Source organism: Spermophilus citellus, assembly GCF_964194105.1.
Source record: "Spermophilus citellus genome assembly, chromosome: 12".
Taxonomy (NCBI): Eukaryota; Metazoa; Chordata; class Mammalia; order Rodentia; family Sciuridae; genus Spermophilus; species Spermophilus citellus.
Window position 1 is genome coordinate 110087240 of NC_138198.1, and position 20709 is coordinate 110107948.

Consider the following 20709-nt stretch of genomic DNA (forward strand, 5'->3'; position numbering starts at 1 on the left):
TTATTTCTTTTATTACAGTTTTCAGACCTATGTATAATCCCAGGGATCTTCTTAGAAGCTTATCATTCACACTCCCAGGACTGTGCCTCTAGAAATGCCAACTCAGCAAGTGTCTTCATCGGCCCCTGTTGCTACAACAAAATACCTTAGACTGAATAATTATAAACAACAGAGATTTCTCACAATTCTGGAAGCTACTAAGTCTAAAGTCAAGGTACCAGTGATTTGGGGTCTGGTTAGAGCTCACTCTATGCTTCTAAGATAGTACCTTCTTAGTGTGTCCCCACGTGGGAAAAAACAGGGGAGGGCGGCACAGCTATCTGAAGTCTCTTTTGTAAAATCCTTAATTCCATTCCCCAAAGGTCCAACCTCTAAACACCACAATAATGGGGACTGAATTTCAACCTGTGTCCTAGAAGGACAAAAACACTCAAAAGTTCAGCAATAAAATGGTGGCTTATTTAATATTCAGTAGTTCTAATGCAGGTTATCTAAGAAGTCCATGCTAATAAATTCACTGAACAACCTTTAACTTTTCTCTTTATCTATCTAGTCAACATAGTGAGGTATCTCTCATAACTATATCATTTTGATTTCCACTAAAACTATCCAAGTTCCTTCCTATGATCTTAGTCTTTGGCTATTGAAATACTCTCCCAATAGACCCCTTTACTACCCAGCTCTCACTAATTCCACTCAAGCTACTCTAATCACCAGACCAATCTGCTCATGGAGTACCTCTCTGATCTTTGTCTCTACAACTTTCTGTAGCTGTAAAGAAAAAAAAAATAATTAACATTAGTTGTCAAAGTAAGGAAGGCTTCATTCAGGATCACAATGCTAGAATGACCACTGCTAATAGAATTTTGCAGTGGGGGAAAGATTGGATTCAACTCAACATCATGGACAAGTGGAAATGTATAGCTGAGGAGCAGTGTGGGAGTCAGGTGATAAAAATTTACTGAAAGGATGCATCTGAGACAACAGGGATCTGGCTAAACTGACCTTCTAGCATTCTTGCTAAAGACTGGCCAAGGTGATCAGACATTGTCATGGGGGTTGGTGGAGGATGAGGAACCTGAGCAGATATTGAGGGTTATTGCCTACCAAGAATTGGGGACTCTTGCTCAACTGACTTGGAGTTCTTTGCTAAAACTGGATTATAAGGAAGTACACAATGGTCCTATGAGAAGGTTCAGAACACTGGCTAAATTTTGATCAAAGAATCTTCATCATAACCTAGAAGTTCAATTTTATTTCAGGTTTTCCAGGTTCTGACTCCAGCCTTCTGATATTGTCCAAGATGAGCTCCTCCCATTCTTCTTTTTCCTAATCTGATGGAGCCAGTATCTCCCTCATGCTATTTTACCACATTTTAGTTGGTCTCTTCCCATCTCCCTGCTTCTAGCCTCTTCCTCAGGCACCTCCTTGGCATACCACTGCTGTGTGCCTTCCCCTAGTATCATTCCGACTCAAAAACCTTCAACATCTCTAATTGCTCTTAGAATAACATTTACCTTTCCTCAACTCATAACTAAGGCCCTCTACAATCTGTTTCCCATTTATGTTCCTACTCATCTCCCACTAAAACTGTAATCTCTACTCACTGCCACCCAAACTCACCTTAAAACAGCCTACTTTCATTCTCATATTCTGTCTCCTCATGTGAAATGCTGGTTCCTGTTTTGGGTCAACCCAAAGACCTTTCTTCTTAAATGGTAACTTCTAGTATAATTTTATTTTCTTTTATGAAACTTTCCCAGAACCACAGTGGCCTTCCATCCTCTGAACTCAGATTTTCTGCTGCCTTTGAATATCGAACACATTGCCTAGCCACATTTCTTACAGTAATGTCTGTATTGCCATTTAATCTTTCAGATTTAAATATATATGTATTACATATATATAATACATATATATCTCCTTTGTATATATGTATTTTTATATTTATAAATATACAAATATATATTTTATATATTATATGTTATATTTCTATTAAAATATTTATAATATATTTATATAAATATATGTGTGTGTGTGTGTGTATATATATATATATATATATATATATATATATATATATATCCTTTGCTTTCATGATCTTGGTATTTTAGGGAAATAAACTTTTTTGGTCCAGATAATCTGAATAATCTGAATAATAACTTCAAGTCACTGCTTACCTTAACTGACCTAGATTTATCACTTAAATTTTAGGTGATGGCTCAACTTATCATGTGTTTATCATGTGTAACATAACATCAACCTAGTTACACCCTATTCATCTCTGTATAATTATCTCATTTGTGATTTTTCTTATTAAAATATTAGCTGTTAATTTCTACCTGTAGGAAGTACAGTAGGAGACAATGTCTCTGTACTTAAAGAGATAATAAGTACCCTTATCTCAGACTGTGTGGCTTTTTTGAACTTCTATCATGTCTCTCTAAACTTATCTTCAATATCACTTTCAACTTATAGAATTGCCTTTTATACTGAAGGAACAAAGTCATGTCTAATAGGAATGTAAATTTAAAGCAATATAACACATTTTGAATATAGACTACAATAGAGTGTTCTAAAAGTTGAGGTTATGCTCCCAGTAATAATTAAAATTTCTCTCTAGCAAGGTCAATGATGGGAGTAAGGCTCTTTGGAATTCCCTAGAGAAGGAATAAAAAAGGATAGTTCTAGTGTGAATGCCAATGACTTCTGTGATGTTAAGCTTAATTTGATCATTACGACATCAGAGAATTCATAAAACCTAATTAATTATGGGAAAATTGATTTTTTATCACCAACAATATGACTCAATTTCTTAGGACAACTAGTGTCTATAGTCCATGGAGCCCTAGTCACCAAATGCACCATCTCTCAAACAATGTTCCAAATCGTAATTGATACCAAGGGTCTAAAGGAAGATTGTTTTCTCTTTGCCATAATCACATGTCTTTGAAGAACATCTCAGCAATTAAATGGACTTTGATATTTACAGTATAAAATCATTCACACAGTTTTTTTCCATAAGAAAATTGACTGTATTTTAAGATGAGATTTCTGATTATGCCAGTATATTCATTCTACGCCATTTTCTGGGACCAAATCTCTATCTAGCATAGGAATTATATTTGAAAGATGTTAGAATCTCTGTTTCAGCATTAGGAGCAAACAGCCATCATCTTCTTCTGATGTGAATGAACTCAGCTTTCCATTCATCCATACCCTTGTTCTGTTCCTCCCAGAGAGTTGGAGACTAGCCTTGACCTCTACTTGCCCTGGCATCTCTTCAACATTCCTAACATCTCCTCCTGACCACTTGGAAATAGAGTGACTATTATCTAGACATCCACTGTTCACTTTCCCTCATTAATTATGTTGTATAGTAATGTCAGCTCCTATAACACCACCAGAAAAAAAAAGAGAGAAAATGAAAGCAAAGCAATCAAATAAGGGCAGAATTTTACTTCTCATTCTTGCAAATTCCAAGACAGGCATTCCTAAAGAATGCACTAGCATCTCTCCAGAGATTTGGGAACCATGATCCTCCCATCTTGTGGATCCACCATTTTAACACTTGCCTTACAAGGGCACTGTGCTTTGCTATATCAATTCTATAGAAAAGAGAGGGTGGAGATGATGTGCCTCCTTCTGAATTTCTATATTTGGGAGTGACACTCATCACTTCGGGTCATACCAACTGATAAGAACTAGGCATGAGGCTGTAGCTAGAGGCAAGACAGCTGGGAAGTACCAACCCTCACTGGGTAGCTGTGTCTTTCAAATAATTCTATATTGTTGAAAGGAAGGCATTCACAAGTTACTAGAAAACTTTTCTCAAACTTGACCTGTTGGCTTTCCTGAATATTTACACTGGCCTGTCATTCCACAGTCTGATCTAGCCTATTGTTTACCAAGCTGCTTATTTGAATCACTTTGGGTGTGATATGCCACAGCTTGGTATATGTGCATTGGGGAATTTAATCTCATCAAAGCCATAGAAATGTAGTAAGGAAAGGACCGAATGTAAGTTTTCTAGTAACTTTTATGGGAAGCGAGGATTGAGATAAAAGTAAACAGTGAAATAAAGACAGGTACACAAGTTATTTAGTTATCTAAACAGTGAAGAATACTTACAGATATATTCAAATTATCATTTAATTTAATTGTATCAGAGTTTCCTAATGTGTATTATTCCTGATTTCATAGCCCATTGAAATCTGAAGTAAAGTAGAACATTTTTATATATTCATATTCAACTAAAAATATATGACAGTGTGTGTGGCAGACAGGGAGACAGAGACAGACACTTGGCAAGGGAGGAGCTGATTAGACCTTTAGGTTCATTTAATAGGAGATAATGATGCTCATTCAACACCAAGATCAAAGTGGAGCTATAAACATTATTCACTATATACTGCTGACCCAGGAGCCCCTCACTGACAGAATTTGAGAAGTGATCATTAGGAGACCTGTCCCATTCCCAACATACACCCTACTTTACACCTTCATTTCAAGGAATTACAAAGAAGCTGCTAAAAGATAAGCATTAGAAGCTGGGAACGTAAATCCCACAAGCTAATTTGCAGTGAGCACGTGGTAAATAGTGCTGTAAATGATACAAACAGGAAAGGAAAGCATCAAACCAGAGCCAGCACCCAGGCTTCTGAGAAAATATGATTGATTCTCTAAAGCAAACACCAAGAATGCTACGGAGATAGATCATACTCAAGAACCAGCCTCAGAAAAGGTCGAAGAGAAAAGTGGAGAAGCCTTGGGAAGGGGAAAGAATCCAGTAAGTCCCTTCCCCCAGAGTATAAATAGCCTCATTGCCATCTTCCACAATAGGGATGGCCTTCTCCCAGGTGGCCTTGCTCCCCTTCTTCCTCTTTACTTACACAACATCCTTGACTCAACTTTATTAAGACTTTAATAAACAGAAAATTATTATATCAAACATGAAGTCAATAAAATGAAAAGACCCTGAAAATACCTTTGTAATCCCAGTCTAAAATACGGCACCTTTTATCTGCCATCTTTGATGTTCATCCCATATTTTTAGGTGCATAAAGAATTTCAGGGCACAATTTTACTGTGCAGATAATATATTCCAATGATTGCTTTTTTACATTAATTTTTGTTCTCAAAAACATTCAGATAGACTACATTACAGGCTACAAAGTGGAGCTGGGGTGAGCAATCACGCATAGTCATACATGGCCAGAAAGCTCAGAACTAAGTGAATAGCCATTTTCTTCTGAACCATCACTGCCTACAACTCCTGGATCCTGATTTGTTTTTTCAATCTCTGTCTCCACTAAACTATGACCACAAAAACCCAAGCCTAATGCATGTGACATTCTCAGGGCTTCCATGTCTGTAACCTTCTTTAACATCAATGAAAGAACATAGCTCAATTTCCTCTTGCTTCTTTTTTCTTCTATTGCTCGTCCCTCCCCTGAATGATCGACAGTTCCCATCAACTTCTTCCACTGACTTCTAGGATTATGAAGAGACAATATTACTGGTGCCCAAACCATGACCTAAAACCAAAAGCTGGTACTGAAAGGTTCTAGTAGCTCATTAAGAATCACTCATAAGGAGTGCCTCTCTGAGCAAATTTCATTTAAGCTGGAATGCACATCATACATGCAGCATATTTTCTATATTTACAAATGATGAGGAGGATTAATCAGAGATAATGCTAAGGTTTCCCTTATTATTCAAGTGTTCACAAATAAATGGCATTATTATTCATTAAAATTGAAATTTAGATAAAGAGCATCCCCCACTTAAAACTGAACCTTAGCCATGGAGGTCATAAAAGAAGCTGTCAGAATTCTGAAGCTATTCTCAATTTAAAGCTGCAGAGAAAAGTAATTAGGTGGAATAGAAGCTATGGCTTCAAAACAAGGATGGATAGTCATTTTAAATAATAAAATGTCAATATATGCAGAAAATTGAGACTTCACAAATAATAAACAGTGCTATTTCCTCCATGAATTGTGGGGCAACTATTATAAATATTGAAATCCAACAATACATCACCAGAACTCTCCTTTATTTTAGCTACTTTCACCTGGTAATAAATAAAAATTATATTTGTTGGCTAAAGCTCAAAAAAAAAGAGAAACCCTTTGCCCTTTCTTTTTTCTTGATGAATTTGGCTCAGGATAAGAATATCAAATTACATGTTGACAGAGAAAATAACTTGGCATCCTAAAAGACCGAAAGATGTTACAAACATAATCATCGCAGCTTCAGCACCACATGCTGTATTGTCAAAAGGAGTTGGGGCATAGATCCCCTAAGACCTAAAATCTGAACAGGTGATCTTGCCAATCGAAAGATGGATCTGTGTACATCTTTGGAATGGCCTGGTTTTTTTTTAGCCTGTTTCTAGTTTTTTTTTTCTTTTTAAAGATTTTGTATTTATTCATCTATCATCTTTCATTTGACCATGCAGATGGATGAGATTTTTCTCCAATAATCTTGGCAAAGAATAGTCATTAGTATTAGTTGACCGATTTCAAAAGTTACAACATCATTACACTGTTTGCCAATGTGGAAATAAAAAAAGAAATACCATGACAAAATGTGCAATTATTTTACATTTATAGCAAGTAAGAGTTACCAGTGTATGTAAATATTTTTTTTTGTATGTAAATATTTTTAAGTCTTATATTTTTTGCTTCTAACAGAGCAAATTGATGTTACCGGGTGGGCTGATTTGTCAACACAGAACCAAAGTTGTAGAATGATCCATCTGTTGGTGCAAAAGCTGTCAGTCTGCTGGGACGCTCACTGGCCATCATTATCTAAATACTGCCACAGCATACCTAAATTCAGCGTTAAAATATGTTTTAAGTTCTAGAATTATGAAATTTTTGTTTTTGTTTTTACTAATCCTACAGTTTGTGTGTGTGTTGCTGAAAGTTTTCAAAACACACAGAAATCTGTAGAAACTAAGGTATCATCCCTCTCCCCTCAGTGACAGGAAAGCCTAGGAGAAAAGTGCTTAGCACCTCCCTTAAGGCACAAGTTAGCTCCAAAATTAACTGTTCACTCCAAGGAGAGGGAGTGAGAAGCTGTATACCCAAATTTACACCGCCAGACTGCAGCAGAGAGATCCTGGCACCCAGAGGGTGACAGCTGTATTACTAGCTCCCTGGCTGGAAAGAAAAAATAAGAATGTTACAGAGGAATAATGTATATCGCGGAACAAAGATTTTTCACTCCAACATTAATTATGATGCTGAATGGGAGACAGACCAAATACATATGGCCATATTAAATTTAAAAAATACTAATATTCTGGTTTTTTTTTTAAAAAAATTTAATAGTGCTACATTGCTCAAAACTGATTTATCTTTATTCCATAACTCTTCTCTGTTCAAGGAACACTAGAGCCAGGTCAACAAGCTGACTCTTCGTGCACACTTACTCTTAGCAGCAATGAAAATCCCAGCCTGGGAGGGCTTTCCTTTGAAGCCACCCTTCTGCACCTAAAAAAGCAGGACTCTCCTTCCACTTTCTTTTCCTGCTTTGTGCATTTTCCCCATAGCAACAATAATAAATGCTCTCTCTGAAAGGTCCAAACCCCTTTCCTAGGAAGTAACAGCTGTATTTTGTGTGGGTCACACACACACAAAAAAAAAAAAAAATCAGGCAGGGATAAGTAACATTTTATTTCCTAGCTAACAGATCTGATAGCACTAAGGTGAAAACTTTGCCTGCAATTCAACATTATCCAAACAGGACTAATGGACATAACCATAGCTTCAGCTTCCAAGGGAATTCCATCCTGGCTGTGTCCCAGGGAATGTTCAACCTTCCAACTAATTGGGTAAGTCAGAAACTTGTGCACCATTCAGTATGTTTCCCTCTCCTGGCCTATGTATCTAATCAGTCCCAAATTCTGATCAATGACACTTCACAAACACTTCTTGTCACTCCCTGTTTCCAAGTTTTTTATTGGCTCAATCCTTTTTTACTCCACGGAGCATGGCAGAAGCGTCTTCTGTTTGTTTGTTTTTTCATCTTTTTGCAAATTCTGAATCCTTCCTCTGCATTTTTACTGTTTCAGAGATCTTTGTTCTTCCATTCAGCATACAATCTGATCCAAAACTCTGTAGCTTAAAATAACCATCCTTATTTGCTCATGATTCTGCAATCTGGGCTGGGCTCTGCTGGGTGATCCTTCTGAATGCATTATCTGGAGGCGCTCCTTCAGCCACTGTTATCCAGAGGTTGATAGGAAATGGGAATCCGTGACGGCCTCACTCTCAGGTCTGGCCCGACTCTCAACTGAAAGGCTGGAACAGCTGAGGTTTGGCTAGGCACCTCTCTCTCTTCATTTGCACACATGGGGGGGATGGGGGGGGATTGTGCATGCTTTAAAAGGTAGCCCAGGGCTAATTATTTTTGAGATAGCTTCTTAAGGCCTAGACCTTTCTTTAGTTAATGGAACTCAGGTGCATGGTTTTATGTGCTCTTTTAAAGATCACGGTCTTAATATAAGACATTTGAGGAAACTATGTAGTTTGAAAGTCGGAGAACAGAGAAAGCAACAGAAGAAATCAATTTTGAGAATTTATAAATGATACAGAAAAAAACAATTATCACTATCAGAGATAAAACAACAGAGTTCCATTTTTTAAAAATCTGATAAATATTGTTTTAAGAAATAAGCAACTCAAGAGGTGTATTAAAAGGTAAAGACAAGAAAATAGGCCAGAAAAAAATTCATAAGGAAAAAGGAAGGAAAAAAAAGAAAAATCAGAGGATCAGTCCAAGAGGTTCAATATCCATGTGCAGGGGTCCTAGAAATAGATGTCAAGGATAAATAAGAGATCATCAAAACATTTAAAAATCCAAAAATAGAGAGCTTGCATAGACATGAAATATCCTCAGTAAAATGAATAAAATTAAAATACACAAAGGATATTGTTGTGAAATTTCAGAATATTAGGGACAAGAAAAGCTCATATAAGCAATCGGAAAGATGGAGAGTAGCAGAATCATATAGGATCAATTTTCAAAATATCAGTGTTCCTGAAATTTATGAAAAGCAAAACCTCTTCAAAATTCTGAGAAAATAGTTTTTAGTCCAGAACATTTTTGCCCAAGACACTCTTAGTGAAGACTGAGGGTAGAATAAGGGTATTTTAAGCATAAAAGATCTTTCAAAATGTATTTCTGATGCTTGAATTTTCAGGAAGATATTAAAAATAGGCAACAAAAATGTGAATACAAACAAACAATAAATAAAAACAGGATCCAGGAAACAGAGAATCTATCACCTGAAACAGGCTAAGGGAATCAGGAGGTTGATGGTGAAAGGAATGCACCAGATACAGCTCTACCTGGTGTCTACAAGCCCATCTATTCAGACAGAAGTCAACAGGAAGACTAGAAGGGAGACTTTTGTTTGTTTTTTTTTCCAAATTAATACAACAGGCAGAACATATAGTGTTTTAATACGTCAACAGGAAATTAAACTAGTGTTAACATGTCAAAAATTAGGTAATCAATCAATTATTAACTCTGAGCAAAAAAAAAAAAAAAAAGATGTTGCACAGGAAAGAAAAGGTAATGTCAGCATACTCCACATCTCATCCAGGATTAGATTTTACCTATGTAAACACTCAATATTATTCTAAATATTTACCAAAGTCATGATATAACTTACACTGAGAGTATAGGAGACAGGGACTAGAAATAACATATATGGGTTAGGGAATGAAAGGATAAAAGAAAGCTGAATTCACATATCCTATAGTAGAATGAAAATAGGTAATGCCTAAAACCAACAGGTCCAAAAGTAACAATACGTATAGGCATGGTGTTCAGAAATACAGAGGCAAATAGCAAAACAATCAACCCAAACGATTTAAAGTGATTGCTTTGGGAAATGGGAAACAGTGGTGACAAGTAAGGGATGTTGTTCATATCAAGCCTTGGAGAACTACCTGACTATTTAAATACATAATTTTTAATTGAAAGCAGACTGAAACAATAGTAACCTCTGGAAATTCACGGGCATGGACTCCACCTTTACTTTCTCTCTCGTTGCAGACATTGCTGCAGGTGTGGCACACAAAGCTTGAAAATACTTCAGTTAATTCTTTTGTAGCCATTAAATTACTGAACATTTTCACTTTGTTTGGGAACAGAGAAGAAAAGGGCCAAACTATCAGTGTTCAAAGTATATATATGGAGCAAAGAACAAACAACATTCAAGTGACAGATTGTATTAAAATAGGGGAACTGGCTGATAAGGCAACAAGTGCATCAATAAAACTATGTACTTGGCAACTGATCCAGACCTCAAGATCAAGCAAATGTACTGCCCGTCTTTGTTTCTACCTCCCACATAAAATTGCATGCAATGAATGGTCAGAGGGTTATAACTATCCTGGGGGAAATTACTTGCAAAAGTAAATAAATTCCACGTGGTGTGGGCCAAATTGTTTTATTAAATTGATTGGTGGTGTGATGGTGCCTTCCATTCATTGAAGTGAGGTCAGATTTCTCAAACCCATGAAAATAATTTAATTTCTCAAACCTAGATGAAAAAGAGAAAATGGAAGGTGGCTATCCAGGGCACAGGAAAAATTTGTCTTTTTCCAACTCATTGTCAATGTTGTCCTGCTTTGAAACAATGTGTTTTTGATTCTCATGTTTGGATGGCATTTCTGCTTAGGGAATCACTCACATTTTGATCTTTCATTCCTTTTGAGACAGTCGGTGACAAGTGCTTTTATAAGTTACAGTTCTGACCTTTTTAGGATTCTGTTATTTGATTAAAAAGCATCAAAGATCTGCTGTCTGGCAGTGTTTATTGCCTGTAACAAAGCAATCAGAAATGCAACCAAGGAGTAATTTGTAAGGGGTTATGGATTCATTCACAACAAATATTTATTGATACTCATGCAATTCCACACTGAAAATGAAATACACCAGAGATCTGTTTGTCACCTTCTCTTGAGGCCCATGACACTCAACTATACTATAGGTTGAAAACAATTTATAAAGATAGTGTCTTGCTCCTTGAGAGATTCCGACCCCTTGAATGAGATCCAGTGAACCCTTGTGCAGTAAGCTGTCTGCAGGGGAAGTGTGGCGTGGTGCTCTATATAACACCTTCCTTCTCTTAAACAGTGCAGTCTACTGATGCCAGGCAGTCCCCCGGATCATTCCATGGGTCCAAACCATGATATAATATCACTTTATTAGTTTTCATCTCTTTGTGTTCCATTTGCACTTATTTGCAAAAGTAATGGTTTTGATAAAGCTTCAGCACCTGACCATGAATTAAAAGACAGTGGCACCAACCTGCTTTAGTTTACCTTTTAAATAATTTCTCTATTGATGTATGATTCATTCAATTCAGATAATTCATATAATTCATTCAACCCATACAATTCATTCACTGCAAGTGTACAATGCAGTGGTTTTTAGCACATTCACAAATATCTGCAACCACAACAATAAATTTTAGAACATTTAATCACTTCAAAGACAAACCCTATAACTTTCAAGGTCTCGCCCCCGCTCCTAAATGCTCCAGTCTGCCTCAGCTCTAAGCAATCATTGATCTATTTTGTAACTCTGTAGATTTACTTTTAAGGCATTTCATGTGACTTTCTTTCATCTAGCACAATGTTTTCGTATTTCATGCATGCTGTGGAATGCATCAGTACTTCCTCTCTTTATATTGGTTGATAGTATTCCACTGAAGCCTCCTGTACTGGAGATTTTAATACTATGTTCTCTGCAACTGTCTCCAATACTACTCCTATCACTTTCTGCCCAAATGCTATCTAGTCTCAAAGTTTGAAATTCTGTCATCTCTGGGCTGGCAATCTTCGGATTTCTATTTCCCCGAGCCTGATAACCTACCTGAACTCCATCCCCCCTTGGGTACCTAAACAAGCAGCTGAATCTTAGCAAGTCCTAAAGATAACCTTTAGTTTCTGCTCCCAACTTGCTTTGCCCCCAAGTTCCCCATTAAAGTCTTTATACTTTGGAATCATGTTCAACTGCTTTCTTTGATTCACTTCTTACCTTCCATCCTCCTGAAAGGGGACAACATTTATATAAATGTTATGACTTCTCATCACATCTATTTCCCCTGCCCTTGCTTAGGTGACCATGATCTTTTACCTGGATGATGGCTCATCTCTGCCTCTATGTCTAACCACATCCAGTGTATTTCCCACAGTGTGGACAGATCAGGACCCTCTTATGTTGGCTTCCCCTAGTCTTCCAGGTACCACCTGATGGGACCCCTGCCAACCCCTTGTTCTCATTATCCCTTCTCATTTCCACCAAAGCAGTGAGTTCAACCACACTGTTCTCTTGCTGTTTCTTGAACACTCCCACCTACACCATATGAGGGTCTTTGTACTTGGAGTTTCTCACCTCTTCCAATATACTTCCTTTTTATTTCCTCATAGGTCTGTCTCATCACCACTTGTCAGATTACATATTTAGGTATTTATTATTTTTCTGTGTTCCACCTTAGACTATAACTTGACAAGAGCAAGCATGCTGTCTGACATTTTGTTTCCTTTCCCCACTATTATCCCAAATCCTTTTCAAACTATTTGGCATATGATAAGTCCTAAATAAATATTTATTAAATGAACAAGTTAATAAATAGATCACAAATGTACATTGGCTTCCTCTACCTTCAATTTTTCCTTTAGTAAACTGTAGAAATTGGCTTTAGAATAACATTACAAAGTGGTACTTTTTTTTTTTTTTTTTTTTTTTTGGCACCAGGGATTAAACCCCCGTGGGTGAACCACATTCCCAGAATTTCTTTTTAAATTTTGGAGACAGGGTTTTGCTAAGTTGCTTAAAGACTCTCTTCATTGCTGAGACTTGTGTTGAACTTGTGATCTTCCTGCCTCAGCCTCCTGAGTCGCTGGGATTACAAGCATGGGCCCCTTTGAAGGAAGCAGGAGATGTGACTCACTACATGTAGACTTAGCTGGAAGTAAAAAAGAAAGGGGGAGACTTCAGGAGATTGTGGAGAACTAAGCTGTGACATAAGGATTAAAGGTTTGACTTCCTCCTGCTGTTTGGTTTGGGCTCTCAAAGGTCAACTGGGAAAGAAACTAAAGAATATGGTAGTGAGTTTAATTCAAAAGCAGATGTGACGAAGAACTTTCCCTGGGGAGGACCACTGACTACTTAAAGGCAATTGTGACAAAATAAAATGCCCTTACAACAACCTCATGGAGTAGTGGAAAGAGTTCCAAAGAACTCTTCTCAGTTCCACTGCAAATGAGCTGAACACTTTTGAATCAAATATTTCATTGTAGTAGTGTTTCAGCAAATATTTGCCTGTCAAATGAAAGTTTTAGCCTAGATAATCCCTATGGGCTTTTAATGATTTTTAAAATTTATTTTAATTAGTTATGCATGACAGTAGAATACATTTATGCGCTTTGATATATCATACATTCATGGGGTATAATTTCTCATTTTTCTGATTCTACATGATGTAGAATCACATTGGTCATGTAGCTTATATACAAAGTAATAATGTCTACTTTGTTCCACTATCCTTCCTATCCCCACATCTCCTCTCCCCCACTTCCTTCACTCCCTTCTACCTAATCTAAGGTAACTCTGTTCTTCTCTAGTACCCCCTCTTATTGTAAATTAGCATCAACATATTAGAGAAAACATTTGGGCTTTAGTTTTTTGGGATTGGCTTATTTTGCTTACCATGATATTCTCCAACTCTATCCATTGACTGGCAAATGCCATAATTTCATTCTTTTTTTAAAATTGCTTTTATTTTTTTAAATACATGACAGCAGAATGCATCACGATTCTTATTACATATATAGAACACAATTTTTCATATCTCTGTATATAAAGTATGTTCACACCAATTCATGTCTTCATATATGTACTTTTGATAACGATGTCCATCACACTTGTAGAACTAGTAAATGAATTCAGCAAAGTAGCAGGTTATAAAATCAACACTCATTCTTCTTTAAAGCTGAGTAAATATTTCATTGAATATAATACCACATTTTCTTTATCCATTCATCTATTGAAGAAACCTAGGTTGGTTCCATAGTTTAGCTATTGTGAATTGAGCTGCTATAAACATTGACATGGCTGCATCACTGTAGTATGCCGATTTTATTCCTTTGGGTATAAACTGAGGAGGGGGATAGCTGGGTCAAATAGTAATTCCATTCCCAGTTTTCTGAGGAATCTCCATATTACTTTCCAGAGTGGTTACACTAAGCCCACCAACAATGTATGAATGTACCTTTTTCCCCCACATCCTCGCCAACATTTGTTATTGCCGGTATTCTTGATGATTGCCATTCTGACTGGAGTTGAAATATTAGTGTAGTTTTTATTTGCATTCGTCTAATTGCTAGAGATGTTGAATATTTTTTCATATATTTGTTGATTGAATATATTTTTTCATGAAGTGTCTGTTAAGTTCCTTAGCCCATTTATTGATTAGGTTATTTGGGTTTTTTCTGTTAAGTTTTTTTTGAGTTCTTTATATATCCTAGAGACTAATGATTTATCTTAGGTGCATGTGGTAAAGATTTTCTCCTAATCTATAGGCTTTCTCCTCAAATTATTGTTTCCTTATAGTTTTTTAATGTCTTCTTTGAAAAAAAAACACTGGAAAATAAACTTCACTAATCGCCATGTGGTTAAATTTGATTCTCTACGCTTAGGGAAGTGGGGTGATAAGGAACAACTTCTGATTATAAAACAACACACATAACCAATCAGCTCAATTCAAACATACTTACTAAATAAAGTTATTGCTATTGAGGATAGTTGTAAGACGGGGGGTGATGAGGTATTTAATGGAGGCCTGGTAAGTCAGGGTTTTTTTCTCTGCTCATTGTCCATGAGATACAGAAATGTGTGTCTTTTATTGTCTGCCTCTCCATGCAAAACTGGCTCCACTTAATGAAATAGGTTTACAACTCAGCTGATGGGCAGGTAACAGATGCATCAATAGAAGGTCAATTAGATACAGTTACCTCAAGATTAATCCTGTTACCAGTCCAAATTGACACAAATGGATAATCTGAATAAATCCTATAGGTAACAGGGTTTAAATACTTAGAAGCAAACAAGCTCTAATTTGGAATATCAGGACATAATTTACCTCTGCAAATATAAAAGGAAAGAAATAAAGAAATGGAAACTCTCTTTGCCTGAATAATATTCCATTTTTTTTTTGCAAATTCATGTTTTTGTAGGTGTGCTGCCATCACCATAGACAAGAAATCCAACTAATTTAAAGGCCAGCTCTCATTTTCCTCCTCTCAGTGATCACTCAGCCATTGCCTTCCCAGCAAAACTCTGCGCCAAGAATGTCTTTCCTGTAAGCAACATTTTTTTATACATTAATAACCATTTCTTGTGACACACAAATCAATTGGTACCCCGTGGTGCCTGAGATGTCATACAGCAAATAAAAGGGCAGGCCCCAAATGCATGTCTTTTATTGTCTGCCCGAAGCTTCAGACATGGCAGATCTGAGTGGCTCTGGGCTCTGAGGCATTCAGTGGATTTTGCTGCTCATCGGCGCGAGGCAGTTTTTCTCTCCCCACCACACCGGCAAAGCTTGGTTTGTTGCTATTGTTGCTTTCTTCACTAAGAGAATTCTAATTACAGTCACAACAACAAAACAACTCACATATTTGTGGCACCTTCTAGATTTACATTTCTCACCATCAAAACAAATGAATATTCTTGTCTGTTAAAAATGGTACATTTTCTTCCTGCTCTTCCTCCCTGATATGTCAAGAGCTTTGTAATGTTGTGAACAACCAATAAAAAAAAAAAAGGTACATTTTCTAGATAATCGCCTTCATAAAAGCTGCCAGGTTGGGTAAGTATATCATTAACACTGACTGTGTAAGCCTCTATTGCCTCAAACACCAAAACCAGAGGCATTCTCTGAGAATTTGCTGATTGTGTAAACTTTCTCCAGGAAATCAACCTAACACTGACTTATCCTCAATATTCTTAAAGGGAGATTCCAATAAAATATTCTTGAATTCATTCATCCCATATTTAGTATACCAATGTATTTAAACTTGAAATTGAAGCCATTAGGATTGTGAAAGAATGAGGTCACAATTTATCAGCATCCCTTGTCCCTTGATGTCTCTGGCAATCAGTTGAGGATCTTAGGCCATACTGCGTATTCCGTCTGCTCGGGCACCTTCTGGGAATGAAATTTATATGTTCGATAGCAGGGCAACAACTAGTAGCATGATGAAAGGCCAAATGAGCCTTCCTGTGCCCTATAGAGAGCAATTTTGATTTAAGAGAAAAAAAAAAGTCAGAGATAGAGTCCTCACTCACAAAACTACTCATAGTAATGCATGACTTAAAGTGACTATGGTCACCGCCATCACTGTCACTTGTTTACTGCCTACTAAGGTAAGTATGAGCTCTGTGCTAAGAGCTTTTAGAAACATAGCTTGTTTGCAAAGATGCTCACACTGATTTCTGCCATGTCTGTGGGCAGGGGTCTTTGCTTTTTGATGAAAAAAAGTGGCAAGGTCACATCACAGAGTTTTGGTGGTTGTTCTGTTTCCGGTTTTTTTTTTTCCTCCCTTTGAATCTACTCTGGTGTTATATTTGTTTTATCAAGTCGAAGGTGGTAGAAGTGGATTCCTGAGCCTAAATCACATAAATCCTGGCCTTTCATGCAACTTCCACTCCTGCCCTTTTGCTGCCCTGAAACCAAGATCAAAAAAGTCTTGACTTGTTTTTTGGCAAATAAGACACCGTGGTGGGGCAAGGGGGAGGGGTCAGTCCAGGTTACAACCACCAAACACAAACACAAGGTCATCTCAGACTGTCCATTCCAGCACAAGATGATAGCGGCCCCATGAGTGACCATAGGCTAGACCACCAGGCAAAACACCCACCTGATCCCAGCCCAAATTTCCAACCCCCAAATTCATAAGCAAATAGGTTTTGTTTTGTTTGAAGCTTCTAAATTTCAGAGTGCTTCATATACAACAGCATATCACGGAAACACATCTGTTTTCCTATTGAATCTTCAATGAAACATTGTACACTTTCCAGTGTCCCCACATGGTCTCTGGGATGGTCATGTATTTGAGTGCCACTCATTAGGCAATGTGCTCATTGGGTAAAACAAAACTCTAAGATGATAACCTCAAGGAATGATTAGCAAGCATGAAACAAAGCTACACTTAACGGTTCTACTTCTCTCCTGGTGTGGCTGGGCAGTGGTGAGTGATTGGATCGAGAGCTCATTCTCTCTGGGTTTCAATTTGCCCAGATGTGTGTGTCAGGAAGTAGAAGGTGAGGAACTCACTGGATCTGAGTACTCATGCGCCTATTACCACCTTTGGTGTTCAAAGTCATTTCTGTTTTCCTGGAGTTTCAAGGACTCTGGCCCACGTAAAGAGTCATTCTGTATAAAGAGGTTTGTCATACAGGCTGAGTAATCCCAAAACCAACAAGGGTATATGTCCTGCTGCGTGGTCACTGGCTCCTGGATTTTATTTTGGCTTCACTGGTCATCAGTGAGAATGACAACATCCCCCTGACACAGCTAAACTAGGTGAATTCCAGCATTAGACTAAGCTCTCTCACAGGATAAATGAACTGTATCAGGTGCGACTCCTAACATTTTCTGGAATAAACTTATAAAACTCCAGTAAAAAGAACTGGACACTTCTCAGTTTCTGCTGAGATAGAATTTCTCTAAGGCAAGGGGTGACAAATGTCTATCTGAGCCAAAAGAAGATCTTCAATAAAAAGCAGAGAAGAAGAAGAACAGCTTTCAAAATCTAATCCCATCACATGGTAAATGATCGAGTCCACTCTGAAAGGGTGTGAACACAAGAAGTAGTCAGAAAAATTGAAGATTATCACAGGGAGTCAAAGAAATCAGGAAAAGTTTAATAGAGGAAGGAGGATATCAAGTCAGTCATGAGCTATTTATTACCAAAAACAGAACCAGCATTACATTATCAGGATTTTCCTGATGATAGGGTTTTTAGTATCTGGTTAGAGGTGAACAATTTTTGAGCTTATTTCGAGACTATAGCAGGTTATGTTGATTTCTAAAGAAAGTAACACTGTAACCCTAATATTCCACCAGCTTATGCCACTCTTGTTTAGCTAAGCAGTTTTACATCTATCATTGAGTTTTATATAATAACAGTATTAACTATAAGGTCTTCAAATAAAAGGCAGTTGATGCACACTGTCACCAGTCAGAGATACTATTTGATTCTTTCTTGAAATTGTTGGTGGTTTTGCTTTGTTTGATTTCATTTTCTGCTTCATGCCAACACATGCTTAGTATTATGTCTGAGTTGTACAAAAATAGCAAAGGCTATTCACCTCCTGAGAGTCTCTTAAATCCCTTATTTTTAGTCTCCCAAAATTTGAAAGGTGATATTTTCCCTCATGGGTACCAATGAACCTAAACATATAGAAGTACTATTTTCAAATATTTCTGATCTTTTCACATTTTACTCATCACTGCTGACTCCTTAGGACACTGGAATATCTTATAATATATCTGCATTAGCCAGCTTTCCATTGCTGCAAACAAAATACCTGACAGGAATAATTTAGAGAAGCAAAGATTTATTTTTGGCTCAGTGTTTCAGAAAATTCAGTCCATGGTTGGCTAGCTTCAAGACAGAAACATCATGGCAGAAGGGCATGGTGAAGGAAAGCAGTTCAGCTCATGGTGGCCAGGAGGCAGAGACAGTTAGGAAGGGGCCAGCAACAAATATAGTCCCCAAGGCACAGCCACAGTGACACGCTTCCTATAGCCATGCCCCACGTGCTTACAATCACCACCCAGTGGTCCACTCAATTATTAATTCATCAAACGGATTAATTCACATATGAGGTGAGAGCTCTCATGAACCAATCAGTTCACCTCTGAATGCCGATGCATTACCTCACACATGAGATTTGGGGGAACATTCCAGACTCAAAGCATAAGGCCATCCCTGTCTCTTTCCCTTCAGATCTCCTGATGCTTGTTTCTTATTACTCAGAGCATACAGCACTGTTCCTTACCATTCCTCCCATCCTTTTCCAAAAAATTTACTCTTAATTCACGTTCTAAGCTGTCTCCTAATCTCACAGAACTTATAAAGTGGCATTCTTCCCTCAAGGCTGCATGATCTTATTTTTCTTTTAATTGAGTTTACATTCCACTTGGGATATAGGAAAACTAAAAGGGTATCATCCTCTAACAACAACAGAAAAAAAATTGGAAAATCTACCACATAATAACTTTCCTTGATCCCAGCAGAAAACTAAGATCACACTTGAAATCTAAGGAAAGACACGTACCCCCATGACAATGTGAGACTTCAGCATTGACTCAGAGCCAAGGAAAAATACAGTGCTTCTCTACAAGTGAGACCGAGAATCTTTGACCCAGGGCCTCAGACTGAGGGTGAGCTAGTGGATGAGTAGTCCCTGGACACTGAAACCCACTTGCAGGATCTGTGCTGTGATCAAAAGCAAGTTCAAGGTCCTGGCAAATACAGAGAACACTTCCACTGCAGTGTGCAGGCCTGGGCTGGGGAGTGGCTCTCTCTAGAAAATGTGCAAGACCTCCCCCCAAGTGGTTTTGTTTCCATATGGCACAGGAACTGCGACTTGCTGAAGAAAGGTCAACAGAGCTGGTCAGCTCCTGTGCACAGGTGAGGACCTCTCATGGCTGTAGAAAGGGAAGATGTCTAATTTTCCCCAGGGTGGAAACTTTTACTGTTTTCTCTTTCTGTGAAAAGGACAGGATCATGAAAATCCCACCCCAGATACAAAGGACACAGGGCTGGTCTGACACTAGGACAATAGGACCCCCCGACACACACACCCACAGCATCCCTACTATACTGTCAAGTGCTGAGTAACCAGTACCTATAGTCTGAAAGGGAAGGGGGAGAGCCAGAGAAGGAGGTCCCTGAGGTACAAGCAGAAAGGGAAGGTGAAAACTGAGGGTGACACAATCCCTGAGAATAGAACCCTCTAATAAACCTGTCCCAAGCCTGAGTGCAAAGGAACAATACAGGAATTTGAAGCTGATGGATACACAAGGTAAACAGAATACCAACCAGACTCAAATCAGCTCAATTCCTAGTGAGATTAACTCAGTCCTCTGCTCGAGCCTCACAAAAGAGAAGGCATTCCCATTTCCAGGCCCAAGTACTACTAATCTCAGTCTCCACTGTCACACACAGAAAATGGAGAGAAAAGAAACAAAAAAAAAGATACAAGAAGTAGAAAACAACTGTAAAAATTATATCTTTTATGGTATCATAACAACACTAAATGTAAGTAGTCTGGTTCTTGGCAAGACAGTTACTTTATTTATTTTTTGGAGACTGAGTCCAGGGATACTTTATCACTGAGCTACATTCCCAGACCAGGTTTGTTTTTTTTTTTTTTTCCTTAAGGAAGTCTTGCTACATTACTTGTGTGAGCCTTGAACTTAGGATCCTCCTTCCTCAGCCTCCCAAGTAGCTGGGATTACAGGTATGGATCATTATCCAGAGAAAGCTACTTTATATGTAAATATATGCAGGTTAAAAGTGTAAGGACGGAAAAAGACATACCAGGTTAAAAATCAATTAAAACAAACCTGGGTTGGTTATATTATTGTTAGAGAAAGATAAAATATCA